General features: G+C 38.2%; 1 long non-coding RNA gene across 2 annotated transcripts in view; it reads right to left on the bottom strand.

The window, feature by feature from the left end:
• The window catches only part of LOC115483915 (uncharacterized), an 82,744-nt gene that overhangs the window by 28,956 nt on the left and 32,373 nt on the right, over positions 1 to 21,415 (bottom strand). The window contains exon 3 of one of the 2 annotated variants that reach the window (XR_003944654.2): positions 3,635 to 3,742. The exons of the other annotated variant lie outside the window; for it this stretch is intronic. This is a non-coding gene — a long non-coding RNA (uncharacterized LOC115483915). The remainder of the gene's footprint in view (positions 1 to 3,634; positions 3,743 to 21,415) is intronic. 2 annotated transcript variants of the gene reach the window in all.

Genomic DNA, 21,415 nt, shown 5'->3' with positions numbered 1-21,415 from the left:
CCTGATTGTGTAGAAAACTGGGCACAGAACTCAGTTTGCAAGCCAGATAACAAAGGATTTTCTGTAAACTAACTAAAGGTTAATTTCCAGAGCACTTTCTGACTCTGAAGTTTGGGGAATTCAGTCTTGCACAATACCATGAAAGGAGTCTTATTTTTGTAATGTAGGCTTAAAAATCAGTCCAACCATAAACAAAGAAATTAAATGTTAGGAATTATCCCTGACCTAGAAACCTGATCCTTCACCTTAAATCCCTCGCTTACCACACCTGTTTGTCTTTGCCTTCCAATAAACACTGGTATTACAAAATATTCACTACAGCTGCACAACATTTAACACTGCTGATGTTTTCATTACATGGGAGTACATGGCTTTTTACTTTACATTTAATTAAATGTTTTTATGGTTTTATTATGAGGTAATTTATCTGTCAGAAAACAACCTGAAATTGTGTATGAAATCTTGGCCATAAATTAGCTTTTTTCAAGGACTATTTACGTTTTAGTTATAGCCTTTAATTTTATAGGTAATAACTATCTTCTTTAACAGTGAATTCATTTGGGACAGAGTTGTGTTATCAGATACACTATTAACTTCTTTTCACCTACTGTTTACTGTCTTCATTTCTTTCTCATGATGACAATAAGCAGTTTGTCTGTTTAAGCAGCTAGACTAATTATTTTCAGCTGCACATGAGATTGCTTTAATTCTTCCCAAATGGCCCAAAATTCACCAGAAATATGGTCTGTACTATCTCTGCAATTTATTTCATTCTGCTTTACAAGTGCTGCTTTTAAATCTGGAGAGCAAGTCCTTTTCTCACCAGTTGTGTGAAGGCAAGTTCTAGTTTTTGTTGTCTAGAACTTTAACTAGCAAGAAACTAAATGAGAGATTTAATCCCCTGGGTTGTGGATCCTTCATGTATTTCAGACACAGAATTCACTACTATTCTGCTCTCAAATATTTAACCATATCAACAAGTAACAGGAAATTTTATATTAAGTTGGGCCAAATTTAGCTTTGAACTAACTAATCCAGGAGAAAAGGTTGTGCTATACCTGAGCTGACCCTATTACTCTGTCATTAATCTGCTTTGTTATGCCTGAAGAAGCACGGGGGTCTCAGAACTGCTGGTAATCTTCTCTGCCATATGTGTGGTAATATCTGAACACAGCAGGATGAATTAACACTAGTTCCATCTTTGCTTTATTACTTGTAAATCAGCCCATTAATATTATCTGAAGGCAGTTTGTTAGGATTAACATAGATGATATTTGAATTGCCACAGTGATTACTTCTTTAAAACTCTACTAACATGAATTCTGAAACTTAGAAATAAATTAATTCTGAAGTCAAAAAACCCTTCAAATGAAGCAAAAGGAAGACTAAAGAGTTATATCAATAGGAACAAACAACTTGAAGCCAAGAATATAGAAAATATCTTTTGCTATAGTATATTTCAATCCCAAAAGACAATCCCAAGTATTGGCTTGGGGGCTAGAGTACTTCTCAGTGAGTCAGCAGAGCAAATAAATCACTGCCCAGTTTGAATTAATATAGTAAATTAATAGTATGTAGCCTTTCATTTTTTAATAAACATGTGTTTTTGTCTGATTTACAAAGAAAACATTCACAGTACTAGCCACCATGCTCTGATCTGGTTTATCCCCTGCATCTGTTTTCTACTGTGGGATTTCAGTCAGCTCCGTTTGAATTTGTGAGATGATTACATTTTTCTGATTTTTACAGCTTCTTTTTTAGAAGAAATCCTATGACTGTCATAAAAAATCATGAGCAAAGATGACCCAGGGTGAGCAATGATTGCCCATGGGCACAGACAGAGTCATAAAAAGATGCCTCCTTTGTAAAGGCAGCAAATTCTTTTTCTTGTAAAGATATGCCAAAGAAGCTATATACAAACAATATGTCTGTAATGTGATGAAAACTAAACAGAAAAATCCATCTGTTACATCATTAGAGCCACTGCATAGCATTAACATTTTTATTTGCCAAGGGCCTGCCAAAATTTTTGGGTTTATTGAGCATTGCATATAAAAGTTTCTCAAGCTTTTTCACTGTGATAGATGTTGTTACATTAATAAAAAGCAGTGCTTTGGCACTGTGCAGGTTGATGGCTCTCTTTGCTTTTTGAATTGTGTCCTGGTTCACAGGAACAGGGCAGAGCCTTTGTAGTGAGGAGTGCATTGTAAGAGCCCAGTGCTGAGGAGGGTGGAGAGGAGCTGAACTGCAGGGGGAGGGCCCTGTGACAGCCACCCTGTCCTGCAGCAACACCCTGGGCAGCAGGGCAGCCACTCCTGCCCTGCCCAGCCTTGCTGGCCAAGGGTTTCATGTCCTCCTGCCTGCTGTGACCTGAAAGCCTCTCTAAAGCCTTGGCCAAGCATGAGGGGAATCTTAAGGCAGCTGCTGTTATAGAGTACTTGTAATTACCCACAGTTTCTCAGGCCTATCTTGAAGCCCTTGTGGACATAGTTTGGAAGGTCTCTCTATTAAAATAAACCTTTAATTTAAATGTTGAAGATATTTTTAAGCAGTTTGTAGCTATCAGTTAGTTTTAATTCTATAACAGTGCCTCAGATTTTTTTTTTTATACCTGCAGAGATTTTCTTAGAATTCAGATGGGATAGAAAAAGTGTGAAAGTGAAAAACGGCACAAAAATGGATGTTCCTTTTTGCAGAGGGTCTTGCCTTGTAGAAAAGGCCCTGCCCTTCCATAGCCAGTTCAGCAGACATCAACAGACAGGAAAGCATTTTGTTATTAACTCCTGCAGTGCTGCACCCTGAGAGCAAAAGCAGTGAGAAACTTCGTTTCAGAACAGAGCCATACTGTACCTTCACATTTTATTTTGTTTGCTTTTTGTGTTAAAAATAGCAATCTTCCAGTTGGAAAGCTGCCAATGTCATGGTACTTGCAATCAGATCTTAGCATTTGTTGTATGTTTTTCCTAAAGATGGCAGTTTGTTATAGCAGCCTGTTATATCACACCCTATCTTGGGGTGATTTGGGGATATTCATATAGGAATAAGTGCTCAAACAGCTTGTTATCTTTTGTACCAGTGCATGAAGAATGTAGTTGCTGGTAATCTCTGGAAGTACTAATCCAGTCTTATCCAGTTTAGTTTGTAATATCTGAAAACAGCACAGAAAATATAGCAAGATACACTAAAAGAGCTTTGTATTCACATTGATGTAAGGTAAGATTTATTTTAATGTACTCATGGACTCTTAGAACCATGCATTTGCTATCATGTCATCCTATAATATGTCAGAAAAATAATGCTTCCAAGAGCAAGATGGCAGATTGTCTACTACTGATGATGGTGTATCAGAGATGTAGCATTTTTATGGATAGAATTACAAAAGAACAGCATTTTTTGCCCATGGCAAGGAGCTCTGTTAGGTATTGACAGCATAATAAGTTAAACTGAAATTCTTGTGCTCTTACTAGAAACAGGAACATTAAGTTTAAAATCACCCATTAGCAGGACTACTGTTACAAGTAGGCTCTGGGCAGAGGGTTACATTGATTGTTGTTCAGGACTATAAATTAAAACACCAAAAAGGATGATTCAGCTATTAAATGTTAAATAGAAAGTGTTGCTCTGTTTCACTTACCCTGCAGTGGGGCCTGCAGTTGGGTCTGCAGTAGGAAAGGCCGGTGTACTCAACTGAAGAAAAGGCTCAGCCCAAATTCAGAGCAGCCAAACCCAACTTGAAGAGGAGCTACAAAGACAACAGGGTCAGGCTGTTGTGGTGGCAAGCAGTGTAACAAGGGGCAGCTTGGGAGGTTTTGGTTCTATTTGCTGCCTTTTATATAAGTCTTCATCAAAAAATAAGAAATACAACTCAGACACAAACTCTTTGTTCCAAAAAACCAAGAGACAAATTCTTTCAACTGCTGTAAACCAGAACTTTTTAGTGGTTATGAAAATATTACAGTCACACATGCTGGGTTTTCAAGTGGGACCAATATTGCTGTCAAGATATTGACAATCTGTTGTTTGAGGTGGACTGTCTCCTGACAGAGGTACAGACATAGCAGCTTGGAGCAATGCAGAGATAATTTATTTTTAAAAAATCAGACAGGAGGTTGCATAAGAAAGTGTCATTGCTTGCATTGATGTCAGTCGTCTATAAACAAAAAAATTAGGATTTTTATAGTACTTTCTATAGTAAGAGAAATTGGGTGTCTGTTCCTTTTATCATTTGGTTGACTATTACAAGAGCATCTTATCTGTCATAACAATTTTTTGAGACATTTGGTGTGTTTTCCCCACTGCAAGTATCTACAAAACCTAAAATAGATATAGGTATTAATCCTGAAGTGCAGGGTGCCTGCAGCTCTCAGAATTGTCACTCCCTATGACAGTTGCCAGACCTATGTGTGCAATTTATTGCTTTTGCATTGTTGGATAGATCCACAGGGCTTAGACTTAAACCCAGGATTCATAGGCCCACCATTTCATTCTTCATATGCTCAATTCTATGCTATGGTGCTCACATTTTATAAGAAGTCCTTGATATATATAGTACATTTTACACTACATGCTGCTGTCATTTATGAGCACAAAAAAATCTTAAAGATTATTAAATGAACCAGTTGAAGTTAATAAAAGACAGCAAAATGCAAGAAAACTTTGAATAATATGAATTTGAGGGATTCTTATGGATCTTTTTCCATCCAGCACCTTGTCCTCTGTTTTCACATGACTTTGCCTCATTGAGACTAATAAGCAGAACCTGTCTTACTGCCCCCTTCATAATATAATTAAATATATTTTTCTGAGTTTATGTGCCAGTCCCCTTAGCTCAGAGCAGACCCTTCCAGGTCAGGTTCTCAGTGCTACATGCCCACCAGTTCTGCCTGTCCCCAAGAATGGAGATTCTTTAGGAAGTCCCTTCCACCATTTGACATCTGTCCTGGTAGAGATTTTATTTTCCTAGTAACTGATGAGGATTCATTCATCTGCTGTCAGTTGTGTCCATTGCTGGTTGTTCTATCATCTAGCACCTAGGGGAAGGGGCGGGGTTGAATGTTCTTTCTAGAGGGACCCCATCTGGAGGTTTCCTCCCAAATTTGCTCTAATCCAGGACATCACTACATAAAGAGTTTATATTTTTAGAAAGAAAATGTAATATATGCCCTAAACCATTAAGAACTTATGAGCTCTTTTCCTCCAAGATGCATCTCTCCTATAAAATGATGAACAAGTACTAGTTAGTTTTAACCTAGTCCTTATCCTTTGCAAAACATCTGTAGAAGGTTTTAAAGGTATATAAATTAAATGGATTTGTTTTTCTATGTTTTCGATTGTTACTTACAACATGTAATGCTAATATAACATTCTTCTTTTTAGTGGATAGATTATCTATTTAAAAGAAAAATAAAGCTCAAGCATACTCACCCAACTAACAGTAAAATTTACCAAATTTGCTAAATTTGGTAAATTGGTGTGTGCATTTTAGAGCTCAAACCTTGAAAATTTTGTGTGCCCTTTATTCCTTTAGCACAGTAGGAGGCTGGGGAGCCCATCATTTTGTGAGATGCAAGATTAGATATTGGAATAATCTCCCACCCCCTCAATATTTACATCCCAATATTTCATCATCCTCCCAAGTCCACAGCCTTCTCCAGTATACACGGAGACAGATGGCTCATAAGATTACAGGCTATGGAGATTTGGTGCTACAGACAGGTCCCCTGGTATTCTAAGAAAATTAACAATTTATTTAAACAGCTCTGTCAGATGCAATCCTCTTTGCCTCATTTTGTCTCCTGCTGGCTCTGTCTCATGTAGGATTGCCTGCATGTAGATTCACTGGTTACAGATTCATCATGTAGGAAAGAAAAGGAACTTAGTCATGAGCTATATGACCCGTAGGCACACTGGACAGGCATGTGAGTAACCAGAATAGCAGTCAAAAAATATCACACTTCTTATTGTTGTACCATCTTTATGAAAGAACTCTCTCTTTCAGGGAGCTGAAACAGATTCTTGCCTGTTGAGCAGCTCTAAATTAAGTCAAAGGATTATCTGTATCACAGTAGTCCCAAGCAACATCAGATTTCAGATAAGGAGGTCACTAGCCTGACTGCACCCTGCCAAACCAGTGCTGCTGCTGCCCACCAACAGAGCTGTTCCCTGACTGCTGGGCACTGGGTACCCAGGAGCTGGCACACGGTCAGCAGGGGATGGTTTTACACAGAAAATCTCACACTTCACTGATTATTGCTGCACTGAGCAGTTTGTTGAGCCAGTGGAAACAGGTAGCCAAATTAAGGATCTGGCTCTTGTGGGAACTGTAGCTCTGAGCTGATGAGGGGCCACTTACAGGATGGAGTGATCAGCACATGTCTTGGTGTCACAGATGGGGAATGAGTTCTCCTTTTTCATTTCCTTGTCACAGTCAGGACGTGCAGGTCCATCCAGCCAGAAGGCAGTCCCTGAACTGCTGAGCCTTGTTCCCCATACTTTCAGTAATTCTCATCTGTCACATATTGTAACACAGCTTTTCTGAGTTTCTTTTCTATCATTGTACATGCTACACAATTTGTCAACAGTGTATTCACTCATCACTGGAAATACTGCACTTAGGACATTAGGACTGCATTTGTCTTTTTCACAAATTAATGACAAGGGATGTATAACTATCCTGTGATCCTCCCATACCCTGCCATTTTCCACTCCAACACCCTGGTTTGAAATGTTCTTTGTTAAATTTATCATTCCCTTCAAATTTTCTATTATTGAGCTTCTCACTGTTCTGTTTTTAGTTCTTCTTCTCCTGAAGGTCTTCTCAGTAACTGCTTTTCATCCTGGGAGGTCTGGAGCCATTTCTTATCTGGTTCTTTTTTCTTCACTGGGGAAATAGGGTTCAAATAATTTTTTCAACATTGACAGGAATAAATTTAGGTGTTTGCCAGGGGAAATATCTATGGCATCTGTTTTCTCTCCTACTCTGGCTATGAAGACACACTGTTTTAGGAAAACAAATAAGTCTTTGCTCTCTAATTGGCATTACAGAAGGCAAAAGTGGTTTTTCTGCAAGTGTATACTCATATATTTTGTCATGTGGTTTTCCACACACAGTTTGAAAAAACTCATTCAAAGGAAACCTAACTTCCCTCAACTCTCCTTTATTTCATTCCTTAATATACTGAGAGCTTTTCTGTTTCTTTCACCTATAGCAGAAAAGTGCCATAATAAGTTTTTTTAGGATGAAGTAAAATTCTTAGCAACTCTATTAATGTAAGATCCACAGGCATAAACTATTTTATATTATTGCTATTTTGGTAGTTGCTGCAGCATACTAGAATAAGTATATATCCTAAATAAGTAATAAATAATAAGTATATTTTATAAATAAGTAATTTATCATGGTAAATATTTTCAGTTCTTGTCTGCCTTACACCATGTCCAGTCCTTTGTACTTTTACAAAGGAACTTTAACTGGAGATGTCCACAAACTCACAGTGGCCCACCCACTTTTCTCAGCACTTTTCTTTCACTCTATGACATCAGCTCCAAAGCTACAGAGAGTCAGACACAGAGTCTCATTTTAGACTCACAAAAAATAGAATCCAAACAGTATGAGTCAATGCATTATTTCAATAAAGTAAATAAAATAGTATCTGAAATAAATAAAAAAAAAGAAGGTAGATGTCATTCCAGTGCAGTAACAAACTCAACAGTATAAAAGCAAATTCAGCCCTGGAAAAGCAGGTGTGGAGGAGGGGAGACAGCATCAAGATATTTCTTGAACCTTTTCTGACAAAGACAAGAGGTTGTGGGAAATCTTTGGCTACAGTACCATTAAATCTTGCATCAAACATAAGCTTTCTGGACTTAATTTTTACTTAACAGGGATGTCTTCTTTCCATAGGATCGTGCTCATATGTATAGGTCTTACATTCTCCTAAATATCTCTTTGAAATTAGCAGCATAGAAAAGTCTTCATGAAATCAAGGAATTTTGCCTTTTTCATTTCTCTTCACTCCAAACCTAGAAAAATCAAACTTCTCACGACCCTTTATTGACTGTATAAAGATATTCTCAGTCTGACATGCAAGATGTCCTAATTTCCCTTAGTCTCTCAGTGAGCCCTGGCTGTCATTTGGCAGCTCTCAGTGGTCTCTGCAATGTGATTCAGCTGTTGACTGCAACAGCCACCTTCCCATGTGAAAACATTTCCCAACACAAAAAGATGTAGATATAATTGCTTAAAGAAAAACACTGAAAAATCCATAAACCAAGACCAAAAAAAGTGAAAATACAGTTACAACCACAGAATATGCCCCATTTCTCTCCCCCATTTATGCCTAAGGAGGACAATATAGGTTAACTGAGCACAACAGCTGATCACCTTGGAGTAGGATCTGTTGAAAATACAAGTGCTCATTTATCATTTTTCTAAAGGCCATTGCATTGTAAGTGAGGAGTGTTCAGGTGAACATTTGTTTAGTGAAAGATCACTAGAATCACATCCAGAAATGATATGACATGAGTAGATCTCACACATTTCCTGCAGAAACATGTTCTGGTTGTAGGAAAATCTCCAGAGTAAAACTGGTAATTTTTTTGATATTATAATAAAAAAAATGTCCCAAGAGAAGAGAACAAAAGAACCCCCTTCCCCAAAAATGTGTTTTGTTCTCAAGACTATCCTTTCCTCAAAGCTATGTGGTGCTTTGGGCTCCAAAGCTTTAGGATAAGAATGGCAGAGAGAATACTGAGTTACTCTTGCTCAGAAAAAGGCAAAAAGCAAAAGGGATAGCTATGTCTTTTGATTCAAGCTTGTCTGTCTCTTCTGCTTTGTTTTCCTTCTCATATTGATAGTAGCAGCTAAATGTGAGTGATTAGCATTATAATCTCTATAGCACCTGCATACAGCTAAAGATTTTCTAGCCTACCTACAGGATTAGCAGGCCTAGTGCTGAAGTTAATGGAATTGGGTATTAAAATCACAGAGGGAGTTTTGGAAATCACAACAAGGGTGATCAGCAATTACTCAAGGCTGCTTTTAACTTAGGCAAGAGTTTCTTAGAGGACAGTCAGTAAATTATCCTCCTGAAAATTCTGCAGCCCAGTCATATATTGGATCCCGTTCCGTAGCAGCCTGCTTGGGACAATTTTTAATTCTTAGTACAACTGTCACTAATAAACTTTAATTTCTAGTGCTTAGCACATTTTTCTGAGGGAAAGAATCAAAGCACATCTTTTTCTATACACAGCCAGAATGTACAGATTTGAGTTGCTCAATTGCACTAATGTTTTTTCATGAACGTGTAACGAGTGGTTGGATAAGAATGAAATACAAGAAGTATGGATATTTTGCTTCAAGCTTGTAGGTAGCAAAGAGAGTGAGTAAAGTGAGAGGTGTAATTCTGACATGGAGAGGTGCAATTCCACTGAGATCATTAATGACTGCAAAGCTCAGAGAAATCTCATTAGTGTCCTGGAACAGAAGGTCAGATAAGGTCAAATATAAATAGTGTGTAAAAAAATAAAAGTTATCAGGTACACTTAGAACTCAATGTGTCTGGACCAATCAGGTGGGATACTTAGAATCTGTTCAGAGATATTTTGACTTTTCTGAAGTCTAAAATTTGTGGACTTAAATTTAAAATTATTAGTGTCCCAGAAAATGTAAATCTAAAGCAGGGCTGTCTCCAGCAAGCCTGGGCCCCCTTACACTATTCCTTAGATAGGTCTTCCACTTCAAAATGAATGTCAACTTCCCCACTAACTTTTGATCAAAGAATTTTGACATCCTCCCTGACTGATGAGGGGGTAAACGTGTGTCAATCAGGAATTTCATTTTTTATGGAGAGGTTTCGGGCGATATTGGGCAGAGGTTTCACATTAATACCTGTCATAAGCCAAGGGTAAGGTTGAAGAAAAGACATGTTCAGTTTCCCTCAAGGCTCAGACTGTCACCAAGAGTGGCTGACCCACACCATGGCAAGCAGGATGAGCAGTGGGAATTCCACACTTCAAACTCGTCCCGCAGGATTTGGTAACAGAGTCTCTGCTGTGGGAACACATGGGAAGCAGCAGTCTTTGTGTATGTGACTATGCCTTATGTGAAATGTTTGCATGGCTTCAATCTTACATGCATAAGAACTTGTGGGCTGGCTGTCCTTTCCCTCTCCTGCCAGTCTGGTCTCTGTGTAAGAACTGGGTGAGGATGCCTAAAGGTTGCTTGGCACAAGAGGGCATAGGAACTTGCTGACTCCAGTGGCAAATGAAGTCAGTTCCATGAACTTCTTTGTGGAAGCTGTTATGTACATATTCATTGGTACATTTTAGTTCTTCCACTTGTGCTTCTAAACATTAGTCTTAAAAATAAGAAGGGTATTTTTGAGAACAAGATGCTGGAAATTGCAGTATTTTATGCCAGTATTAGTACACTAAAGATGTTGTATTGCAGAAAGTATAAATAAAAACATTAAAGAAGTGACAGACTTTGATATTAAGTAATTCATCTTCTTCCCTTGGTGCTACAGAGAATTGACACATTCATTTCAGACATTTTAATACGAGCATTAGTGAAACTGGTTTCTCAGCAAACCAAGTTGCTGTAATCTCTACTTTTCCATTAAATATACTGTATTTCTTCACTTTACCATCTTTATACAGAGAAATACATGGTAGTATAATGAGTATGACAACAGATACCTTTGAAGACTGTGGCCTTTAGGAGCTAGAACTAAATAAATCCCAAGAATTTAATTACCTATCTCTCAGTGTTACTTTGCACCTGAGCAGTAAGGGTGCAGTGTGGTTTAATAATGCTCCCAGAATCTCCTGTGAGCACCAGTTTTGCTTCTGGAGGCCCCAGCTCTGTGACAGTCCTCACCTCACATCCCATGGGACTTTGATATATATTTGCATTTTATCCTCTATAAGGAGATAAACCTGCAGGAGTTCTAACAACAGTCTTGAGAAGTGTGGAGCGGGAGTGTGAGCACTGATAAATTTATGGTCCAAAGGGCACTATCCCCAAACCTGGGGGGACCCATGACTGTGCTGCTCAAGAGATTGTTACCCATTTGAGCAAGAAGTATTATGGCAGTGAGCAGAGCAAAAGAATAAGAGGATGGAGAGCATATTCCAGTGTAATTATAATAATTTATAACTCAGGGTTGTTCTCCTGTTAAAATCTCAAAAGCAGAATATTTTTACTTTCTTATAAATTATTCACAGTCATTTGCTTTGCTTCGTGACAAGTAACTTCTTTTCTTCAGACAGGATTTTCAACCTGAAAGAATGAAAGTGTTGACCCAGTTATGCCTAACAAACAAAACGTGAAAAGAACTAAAATTAGAAATGGATAAAATAATCTTAGTAGGAGCAAGAAATAAAGCGTTTTTTCCCTTCCTGTTCCATCTGAATTTAAAATTGGTAAAGTGTTTTCACTAAAAAAAAAAAAAGAAAATAGACTTCATAATGAAACTGCTCAGAGAAGGATGAGGTAACATTTATGGAAATGCATTATTTAAAAAAAAAAGTTTCAAAAATGCCCTAAACCAGAATTTAGTCCCTTTCCAGTTCTGTGAAAAGTTCCTGATGTCTTGCCAGACTCCCATGCCCCATCTGCAGCCTCTCTCCTGCAGACTGAGACCCTTGTCATTCAGCATGAATTTCTGAGATGGGATTGAGGGCAAGGTACAGGAATTGAAAAAGTACATACTATGTGATATTTAAGGGGTTACAAATGCTTTCGTGGCATCATTCTCCAGAATGGATCTACCCACTCCCAGATTCAGGAGAATCCTGGAAAGGAAAAATTAAAAGGCTTAATGGAAAACAAGTGCCCCTTTTAACCTTCTGCTATAATCAGTACTAATGCATGGGATGTTATTAATGTATTGATTGCGTATTCCATTTAAAAAGTCAGAAAAACTTTACATAGGTCAAAAAATTACTTCCCTTTTAAAACATAGAAATCAAGACATTAAAAATTATGAGACTTTCTTAAAATTCCTAAAGCCATAGTTAAAACATTTAATGGGTAACAGTATTTTTTTAAAAAAACCTTACACTTAAAATTCCCACTAGGATCAAGGATTTAGGCTTTATTATCTGAAGTGCTTCAGAAACCGGTAGTAAACAACACTTAATTAAACAGATTAAATAAGAAAATGTTTGTTTACATTATTCTATAAAGGAAAGAATCCCACAAATTTTGTAATGTGAACTATGTTTGCTCTTTGAAGGAGTTAACAGAAACAGAGTGCCAAGCAGTTTCTTATCTACTCACTGGCGACAGTTATGATTACATTCAAGATAAGAGAGGGGTTGTATATATTTAAATGACTTGCAGTCCTTGCTTGTGCATTTTAAATTGGCTAAATGCATCTACGTTTCATTTTTCCTCAACCACTCTTCACAGTATTTGAAATCTGTATTAGTTCATAACTCAGCTCCCAACATGTGTGGACTACTATGGAAAGGCAACATAAGATGGGAGTTTATTCTTCTCTCTGTGAGATATAAAAATGGAGCATATCTCCTTGGGCATATACATTTCCTTCTTGGCTAAGTATTTTGTTGATTTTGTCCTATTTATAGTAGTTTTCAGGGTTTCAGTAATGTCCAGTTAAAATATCCAGGCAAATCTTTTCTGACTTGGGAGCTGTGGACTATTAGAGGTCTTCCTGCTTGCAGTAATTTGTGTGTACCTTATTTACTTTGGATATCAGACCTAAACTTGGCTGCATTTATGAATACTTTCTTAGGTGTTTAGAAAAGCAGTTGTTGGACAGCAGGGAACCATTTCACTTGCAGCTGTTTATTTAGTATTTATCATTTTAACAGTTCAGGAAAAAGAACATTTTCCAACCTCATTTTTTACAAGAATTTCCACTCACTACAAGCTATCAATACCTTCACCAAGTCAGAAATATAAAGCTGGCCTCATTCTCCTTACCTTATAATTTATAATGATGTTTTGGTAGCTGGTAGTCTCAGCATGTTCAGTGGAGTCAGTGAAGGGACTCGTGGACACAATTAGTAAAGTACATAGTAGCTCTGAAAATGATTATTACATCAGGATTCTCAACTATATTTTGAAAACATAATTTCTGTGTAAAGAACCTCAAACTTTCAAAGAAAGAAAGCAAGCCAGCTGCATGGCAGGCAGTGATAAGCACAACTGAAAATCAGGCTGTGCCAATATAGAATTGTAAGCCTTTTATCTCCATTTTAAACCTTAGGAAATTTCCTCCAAAAGAGGAAGGCATAAATATCCTCTTCATTTAAATGGCTGCTACTTGATATCCTGATGAAGAAGAAGGTTTTGGGTTGGACTTTTGTTTAGCTTGGGTTTTAATTTCTTTTATTTCTTCCAGTCCTTGACTGCTGTGTCTGCACTGGCTCAGATGTTGTGCTTTTCCTGTGAGAAACCTGCACAGGTTTCCTGAATGTAGGAGATTACTACTGCTTAGGGAACAACATCAGAGATGCAGTGAAGATAAGTGGATTTGTGATCAAATGATCCCCCTTCTTCCATATTCTTCTCCTTCCAGCCAGTGAAAGAGAAGCTTTCTGGATAAAATTAAAGTGGAAGGAGGAAGAGCTGAAATAATTTTCAAAAAACTGATCCAAGCTAGGGCGTGATCATCAATGTCCCCAAATAATATGTAAATTCCCAAATTAGTACGTCCTTGCCAAAGAGTATAATTTTTTCACCTTCTTCAGTTTCCTTCCTTAGATTTACAGTGAATATTTGTATAATTCATGTCCTGTTGATGAGGGAAACGGTTGCCATTGATTGCAGTCATGGGAGATTGGAACTTTTGATCCCTTTTAAAGAAAAACTAATTACTGCTGTGCCATAATGCAGTATCTGAACAGATGAGATGGGTAAAAAAGGCACTTGCTATGATAGGCAGGACTCAATCAGAGGTGATTATCAGGATGTCAGAATCTGGTCAGTGGAGTAGCCACCAAGGTTTTGGAAACTCAGCATTAGTTCATATTTGGGAGACTTCTGCATTTACTCGTGCATTTTACTTGTTAGAGCCACAAGTGTCCTTTCAAGGGTCTGTGACTCCAGCATATCAAAGATTGTTCAAAGACCTAACAATAGGTGTGGACTTAAACAACTTGCTGATTCACGGTTATGATAAAAGTTTTCTTCCTGAGAAAAAAAAATTGCTTCGTCTGTAGCATGTAGTCAGAGATGCATTTAATCTCACCTTGACTGATGTGTGCCATCCCTAGCACATAAAGGAAATGCTTACATAGTCATAGCTACCTTTATTTTAGAGACATGACTGTGGCACTTGCTGCACTAATTCCCCAGGATATTTATTTATAAAAAAATTACTTCCAGAGCCTTTTAGTGCATTGACCTTGTTTCAGGGTTTAGCTGGGAGAAGGGAGAGCTGAGTTTTTTTCTTAAGCACTGCAGGGGATTTCTGTCAGGTTGCTTTAACACTTCCCTTCAGATTCTTGCCAGGCTTTCAGGCTAAAGAATTTTAAGATGTAGCTAGCTATCATCACATAGGTTTTTGCATAGTCTCTGTTATTTTATGAATCTAAAATTCAATTGTTTTTCAAGCAAAGACTAAACAACAGCATGCAAATATAAAGCTACCAGATCAGAATCATAAAGGCATGGAAAAAAGATAACCTCTAATGTATCAGATCTGTATGATACAGTGACCACTGCATAGACTGACTTACTTCATGCATTATATCAATTATCTGTCCATAAATTTGGAAAGGAATTGTACCTCTATAGAATAGGAGAAGGAAGAAAGTCAAATGCATTGAATACTGTTGTATTGTGAAATGTGTTGAATACTATTGAATTTTCTTTGAAAAACTAGAATGTTCTTAAGTAGCAAGACACCAATTTTAGGAATCATAAAAATATTTTTATGCTCTACAGTTGTGATAGTCCTAGCCATCCTTCCCATACCATGACCCAAGCGGGTTAGCACTGCAACTGCTATTAGCCACACCTTTTATTGTTTCTTCCTGTGTTTCCACTTTCAAACTGACGGATTTATGGGAAATGCATGCAGGTAATTCCTGACCCTCCTTCTCTGACTGTAGAGAATGCATCTACCATAGAGGAGCATAAGATGCATAGGGGGTTTACCAAGTTTGGAGATAGTGGGGAGTACCAAATTTGAACGTCTTTCATGCCCCCAAAATAACTGGTTACATCCAGGCCATGAGGAAGTCCCTCACATGCTAGAGCAGTGATTTGGGTTAATGTTAAAGAAAGGCTACTGGTATGGCAACATGCTCCCTCATCTGGTGGTGTAACAGGTCTAACTGTGCACTCTGTGCTGTTACTGCCTATCCTTGAACTCCATCTCTCCCTCCCTGTCACCGCTCCTCAGTTTCACACAGGGCTGCCACATCCGGAAAGTGGATATACAGCCCTGGTCACAGATGGGGCTTAGGCAAAGTGTTCAGCTTCATGGCATTTCTGTGCTAATCCCTGAAGGCCTTTGGATATACCCTTGCAGCAATGCACTTATTGACTAGTGCCACTGTTAACCCTGCTTGGCCAGACAGAAACTTAGGTGTCCTGGGTTAAATACCAAGAAGATTCAGTGGTAGCTAACTAGGTGTAGGCAGGTGAAAATGTACAACACAGCAAAATCTAATTCCACTGCCTCTTGCTTTTATTAGTGTCTCAAAGAAGGGCTGGGTTATTCTAACTGCAGTGTTGATGCATCAGTGTAAAGTCTAACTAAAAAAAGAGGCGTTTGGAGAAATCCTCCATTACTTATACTTTTCAGGAAATAAAAGCAATTGCATCATTCTCAGCAGAGAATGGAAAGAAAGCAATAAATAACACAGCTCTTCGGTGGTAACTAGAAAACAACAGTCAGACTCAAAGCTTGCTATGTCTATTCACAGTGAAGAACTTAGGAAAGAAAAGATTATCATGACCCTGCTATGTGCATATACTAAGGACAATATTGCTGGTAAAGTTCTAGGGTTGTCTCTTAAAATGGTTGATTGCTAACCATGTTAACTAGACTCAATTTTATCATTCTATGTCTATATGCAGTGTGGTACTATGTGCAATTTCAGGTACTCATTCCATCTCAAAGTGGACATTATCTGGATTGCTGTCATGTCCCAAACTGTCTGCACTTTCATTAAAAGAATTACTGTTCCCGTCATCAGCTTGGTAAGAACAGCACCAGGAAATAAGCTACCTCTAAATGGAGAGATGAATTCTATTGTTCACAAAGCTGGTGAAATATTAGTCAAACATACAGCAGATAGGCTGTTTGGAAATGGGAGTTAGTGCCCTTGATGGAGTTCCAAAATGCTGCCTGGCATTTCTGATGGTGCACTGGCATCCTGTTACCTGTAAGATCTTATGAAGGTATTCAACCTCTCTATACCTCAGTTTCTTCAGTCCATCAGTAAAATTATGGCAATTGTTTTCTACTGAAGTTTCCAAGTGATAGACTTAATTGTCACACACTGCAAAACACTTAAGAGATCTCAAATTGAAACATAGTTCAGAAGTGCAAAGTATTTATTGCTGTTAGAAGTCCATTACAGCTCTGTTTTTTTTCGTCCAAACTGGTATTTTGGTACGTGCAGCTAGACAGCTTCTAATGTTATCTTGATTCACAAAGCACTTTTTGTGTGAGGTTTGACTCACAGTAAAATGCCAGTTAGAATTTTTTCCTCAGGAACTCACTGGAGCTTGGCTTACAAAATCTGAAAATTAAATCAACCAAAATAGGTCAAACACAAAACTATATGTCCTTATGTGTCCTCTTGTCCTCTTTTAGCAGTACAGAAGATAGTTGTTGTTTTCTTTTCTGTAAAATTTGGGATTGTGTTTCTCAGTTGGCTACGGTAACTGTATCACAGTTACATTTTGAATACCTGCTCATGCAAGATTTCATTCCCTATTAAATATAGTTTAAAATGATAGGCTCATCTGTTAGTCGTCCAGAAATAACGTGCTGGGTATAGAAGCGGCTGATGCTACTGAACGCGACACAAGAGTGGATCACTGTGTTGCAGCTTGTTGATAGCCATCACTACAGAGATCATTTCAAACCTTAAAAAAGGAACAAAGCATCTTAAATATAATCACATGTTAATATAAGCTGCAGTTTTGCATTTACTTTCCCCCTGTAGCTAATTCTTTAGGAATTTATTCCTATTCACATAATCCTTTAAGTTGATATGTTTATTCTGTACCTATTTTACAATTTCTATTCCTATGTCAAGTATGTAAAGCTGCTGCTTAAATTAGTACTTCAGCATTATACATTTCTGAATTGGTTGTTCAGTGCAGTTAAAATGCACTGAATACATTTGTTAATATTTGAGGTGAGAAAGAAGGTAAACAGGGAAACCATCTATACCAGTCAGAGTCTAGCTTTCTTGTTATAACATATTATAATTTATTTAAACTCAATCAATACTTAATCTGGAGTTTAAATTCTGCTAAAGATCTGTGGCATGGCTAAAAGCAGCTGGTGCCAGGGAATAAAATTTTCTTCAGGCTGTGATGAATTTATAATGCGCTCTAAGGGTGATGCATTGACCTAAATTCACAAAAGCACTGCTATTCCTATTTATTATTATGAAAGTTATCCTACCCGCAGTTTTGTTCTATCAGATGTTGTGTGGCTACATGGAAACGATGACAGGTTGCAGTGAGGATGACTAGGAAGGAGCTGCACACACATCCCTGGCACGTAGTGGCTGCCCAGCCTAGCAGCCCTGGGGTTTGGAGGGCACTCCCAGGCAGGAGGGCAAATCCCTGGCAAGGGGTGGAGAGGCACAGGACAGCTAGAGCCCCCTTCCACCCTTGCTTCACCAGAGGGAGCATCCAGCATTCTCTTCAAGGCTTTGTCTGTGCAGCCTGTAACCACAGACAGGGTGGTGCCTCACTGTAATTCCATGATTTGATGCAGGAATAATTTCAGCACTGTAAAAACCCAGCAAATGTTTGAAGCCAGCAGTGAGGGCAGACTTCCTGAGAGGTGTGTGTTTGTGGTGATCACTTGGATTTGTTTTGTTGGCAACAAGAATGATGTTGTTAAGGCAGGAAGAGGACAGTTTTGTTGAAAATTGCTTCTCCTATTTTATTTTGTTTTGTTTTTCTCCTGTAGCCTTACAAGGGATATAGAGTTAGGTCTTGGGTTTGGTTTTCTGTTCGTAGCTCTTTAGAATCCCTCAGGTCCAACCATCACAGGACAGTACCTATGAGCGACTCACATTGAAGTGGTTAGGAATTGCACACTCTGATCTCTTGTAATGATCAGGCCACTTAATTTTTTCCGTTTCATTTGGCAAGCTTTTCCTCTGCATCGTCCAAGGGCTTTTCATAGTAAGCAGTGCCTTCCCAGTGACCAGCATCCTTATCCAAGCATTCTTTGTTACCTTTAGAGTTTGCAATCATATTTGTCTATTTCTGTGAAATGCCATGTGTTTTAGCAGATTCATAAATGTGGGAAAATTTTGGGTTTTTTAAAAGTGGAGTGAATAAGGTAAATATATCATAAATGAAGCTGACAACCCTCCCCACTTCTTTCATGATGTGATATGGATGCCTGGAGTACAATTATACTTCTTTATTAGTACTTGACCACTTCTCAGTTGTTGCTTTTCCAGGCAGAATGTCCAAAGAGGAGTCAGCTCTGCATTGTTTATCTCCTGTGCTCTCCTGCCTCCCTTTGGGGCACAATATCAGACACTGTCTTCAGCATGTCTGTTCTCATTGTATTCTGTGCCCAGTTCTTCCCATATTGCTGCTGTAGTCAAATGGCTGTTGTGATTTATCCCAGAATAACTGTGGGATAGAATAAATCCACAGACTTTAAAGGCATTAGCCTTCTTTTACTGCAGCACCACAGACACTAGCACTAGCACTGCGACCTTATCCCACCCCCGTGAGGCAGCATCCCAAGCCATGCTGCTTGGGAAGAGCAGTGCTGTGTGCTTGCTGAGCTCTGCTCCTTGGGGCCAGCCCAGAGGATGGGAACAGCATGCAAACACAGCCTCTCAGCTGGAGCAACTGTTTGTTTCAGCTCTAGCCTTTACTTAAAATGTGAAGCTATTAAACAGAAATACAAAGACTTGGAGCTCAAACTCATACCTAACTAGCTTGGAGAGCTGGGTTTGTAGATCCAACTGTGTTTTGCAATCTGGCAGCAGGAAAGTCTGGGTTTCCACTTCAGTTTGTTTTTTTCTAATGGTCAAAGAGAGTACTCCAAGATCCAGATGCAAGGGTGCAGAAATACCTGCTGTTAAGATTATTTATAGAGGTCTCATACCTCCCCTCTCCCCAACATAACAGTCTGATCCACATCACAGCTTTGAACTCTGTGAAGTACAACTCCAGATCACAGGGGATCATTGGCAAAGTAATATCCAAAACCTGTGCTCTGCCTGGCAGAGTAATAGATTGGGAACATCTGCAATTAAATATCTGGAAGAAATAATTTAAATAGAGAAAGACAACTGGAACTTCAAACAAAGGACTAAAGTTGCATCCTACTTCTTATCATGAAGTTTGACCAACTGAATCTTCCTAATTTACCTTTATTGATTGCTTATGTAATTATTTTCTATAATTTTATTACAATTTATGTTCTATCTTACTTTTTCACAGAATAAAAATGATAACCTTCACATTTATGCTTTAGTTAATGTCCTTGGCATTTCTATTGCAGCCAGGGGAAAAGTGGACTGAAGCTCATTCATGTGCATGTCTAGAGAAAAGCATATTCCTTGCCTCACAGAATCCAGCTGATGGTTGTAACAGATTAATAAGATAAAAGTGGAACATAGGTTGGGAGAGACAAAATGCCAAAAACCAAGTGTGTTCATAGTTTTTAGCTAATCAAGAGTAGCAGTAGCACTTTGCTTATTTGACTAATCATGATTAGGTTTTCTGTTCTTGTAACAGAAGAGGTAAATTTCAAGCCTATGATTTGAAGAAGGTTGAGGGGAGTGACAGTGGTTTTTTTCATAAAGTTTTACCAGGCAGGCCTACAGACCAATTTCTGTCTGTAGTTCACCAAACTTTACAGTAATGTTTTTTTCTTCCCACAGTGCCATGAAAAAAACTTCTGGCTTCAGTTCGTGTGTGAAACCTTTTGCACAACAAAAGTGGTTTCTTGTGGCCAGTAAGACTAAATGTTCTAAACATTCCAGGAAGTGTATAAATGGATTGGTACCCTTCCTAGGTTTATGGAGCCTTATTTCTTTCCTTTTTCTCTCATTCTTTTTTTCTCATTTATGCTCTCTTCATCTATGCAAAGTCCAAGCAGAGTACAGTTTGAAAATCCTGACTATCATTTTCCCTTTTTCTTGGGTTTTCCTTAGTTATATTTTATGAAAAGAAGTTGTTTCAGTAAATGCAGCCTAGTAAATTATCTTAAATTACTTCTTACAGTCCAGGCTGGTATTATAACATGAAAATTGTTACTTAGAGTCTCCCACGCCCCCAGTTGCTGCAGACCTATGTCTCCAGGGTGGGGAGAAGCTGAGCACTGCTCTTCCCCAGCAGAGTCTGCAGGCCAATCCACAATGTGGAAAGCAGAGTTTACAAAAAGAAGATTTCTCATCCTTCCTTCACGATCCTGCCAGATTCTGTTGTAGTGATGGTCAAAACCAACTAAAATGGTGCTTTTACACTGATGGGTAGGCATATGTCTATGCAGAAACCAGATGAGAAACTGTTCAGACCAAAACCATTAAATCTTTGCTCATCTCAGGATACCAGAAAACAGCCATCCCACTTCTTTGATCTATGATATTTGACTCTCAATGTGTGTTAATAAGACATATATGTTGGGCATTGGCATTTTCTCCTGTTGAACAAGGGTAAACATCACATTTGTCTCTGTAAAAATATACTTCAATAGCTGGGAGAAAAGTGGAGATTTGTTATTTTTGCAGTTGTAGAAGACATTTAGCAGCTGTGTTTATACTGGCAGACAATTTGGATATTAGGTGGCAGGACAGAGAACTGCAGATGTACAATATTGTGCAGACATTGTGCACTTACAGTCCATTTCCAGGGAAACCTGTTATTTTATATTTCCCTTGGTTTCATTAATCACATTTCATGATGTATCTTGCTATTTCAACCCATTCCCCTAGATTCATTCCTTTTTGGCCTGTTTGTAGTAGTTATTGATCTCTATTTCAAGAAATTCTATCTTAGCTACAGATAATTAAGTTCTTTTTTGTCCAAGAAAGAAAATTAAGATGGCCCTATACTGATTACTGAGACTACCTGTACCAATTGGCATGTCTACCACATCAGAAAGGTATTTAGCCTGCTTTTGGTCAGAAAAGGATTCATACTCTTCCTTGGTATTCAGAAATTAAACTCATTTCCTGAAAGTAAAAATATGTTTCTCATCTTGATCTACAA

This window comes from Serinus canaria, chromosome 8 (assembly GCF_022539315.1).
Source record: "Serinus canaria isolate serCan28SL12 chromosome 8, serCan2020, whole genome shotgun sequence".
Classification (NCBI taxonomy): Eukaryota; Metazoa; Chordata; class Aves; order Passeriformes; family Fringillidae; genus Serinus; species Serinus canaria.
This window is presented reverse-complemented; position numbering and strand designations above follow the sequence as displayed.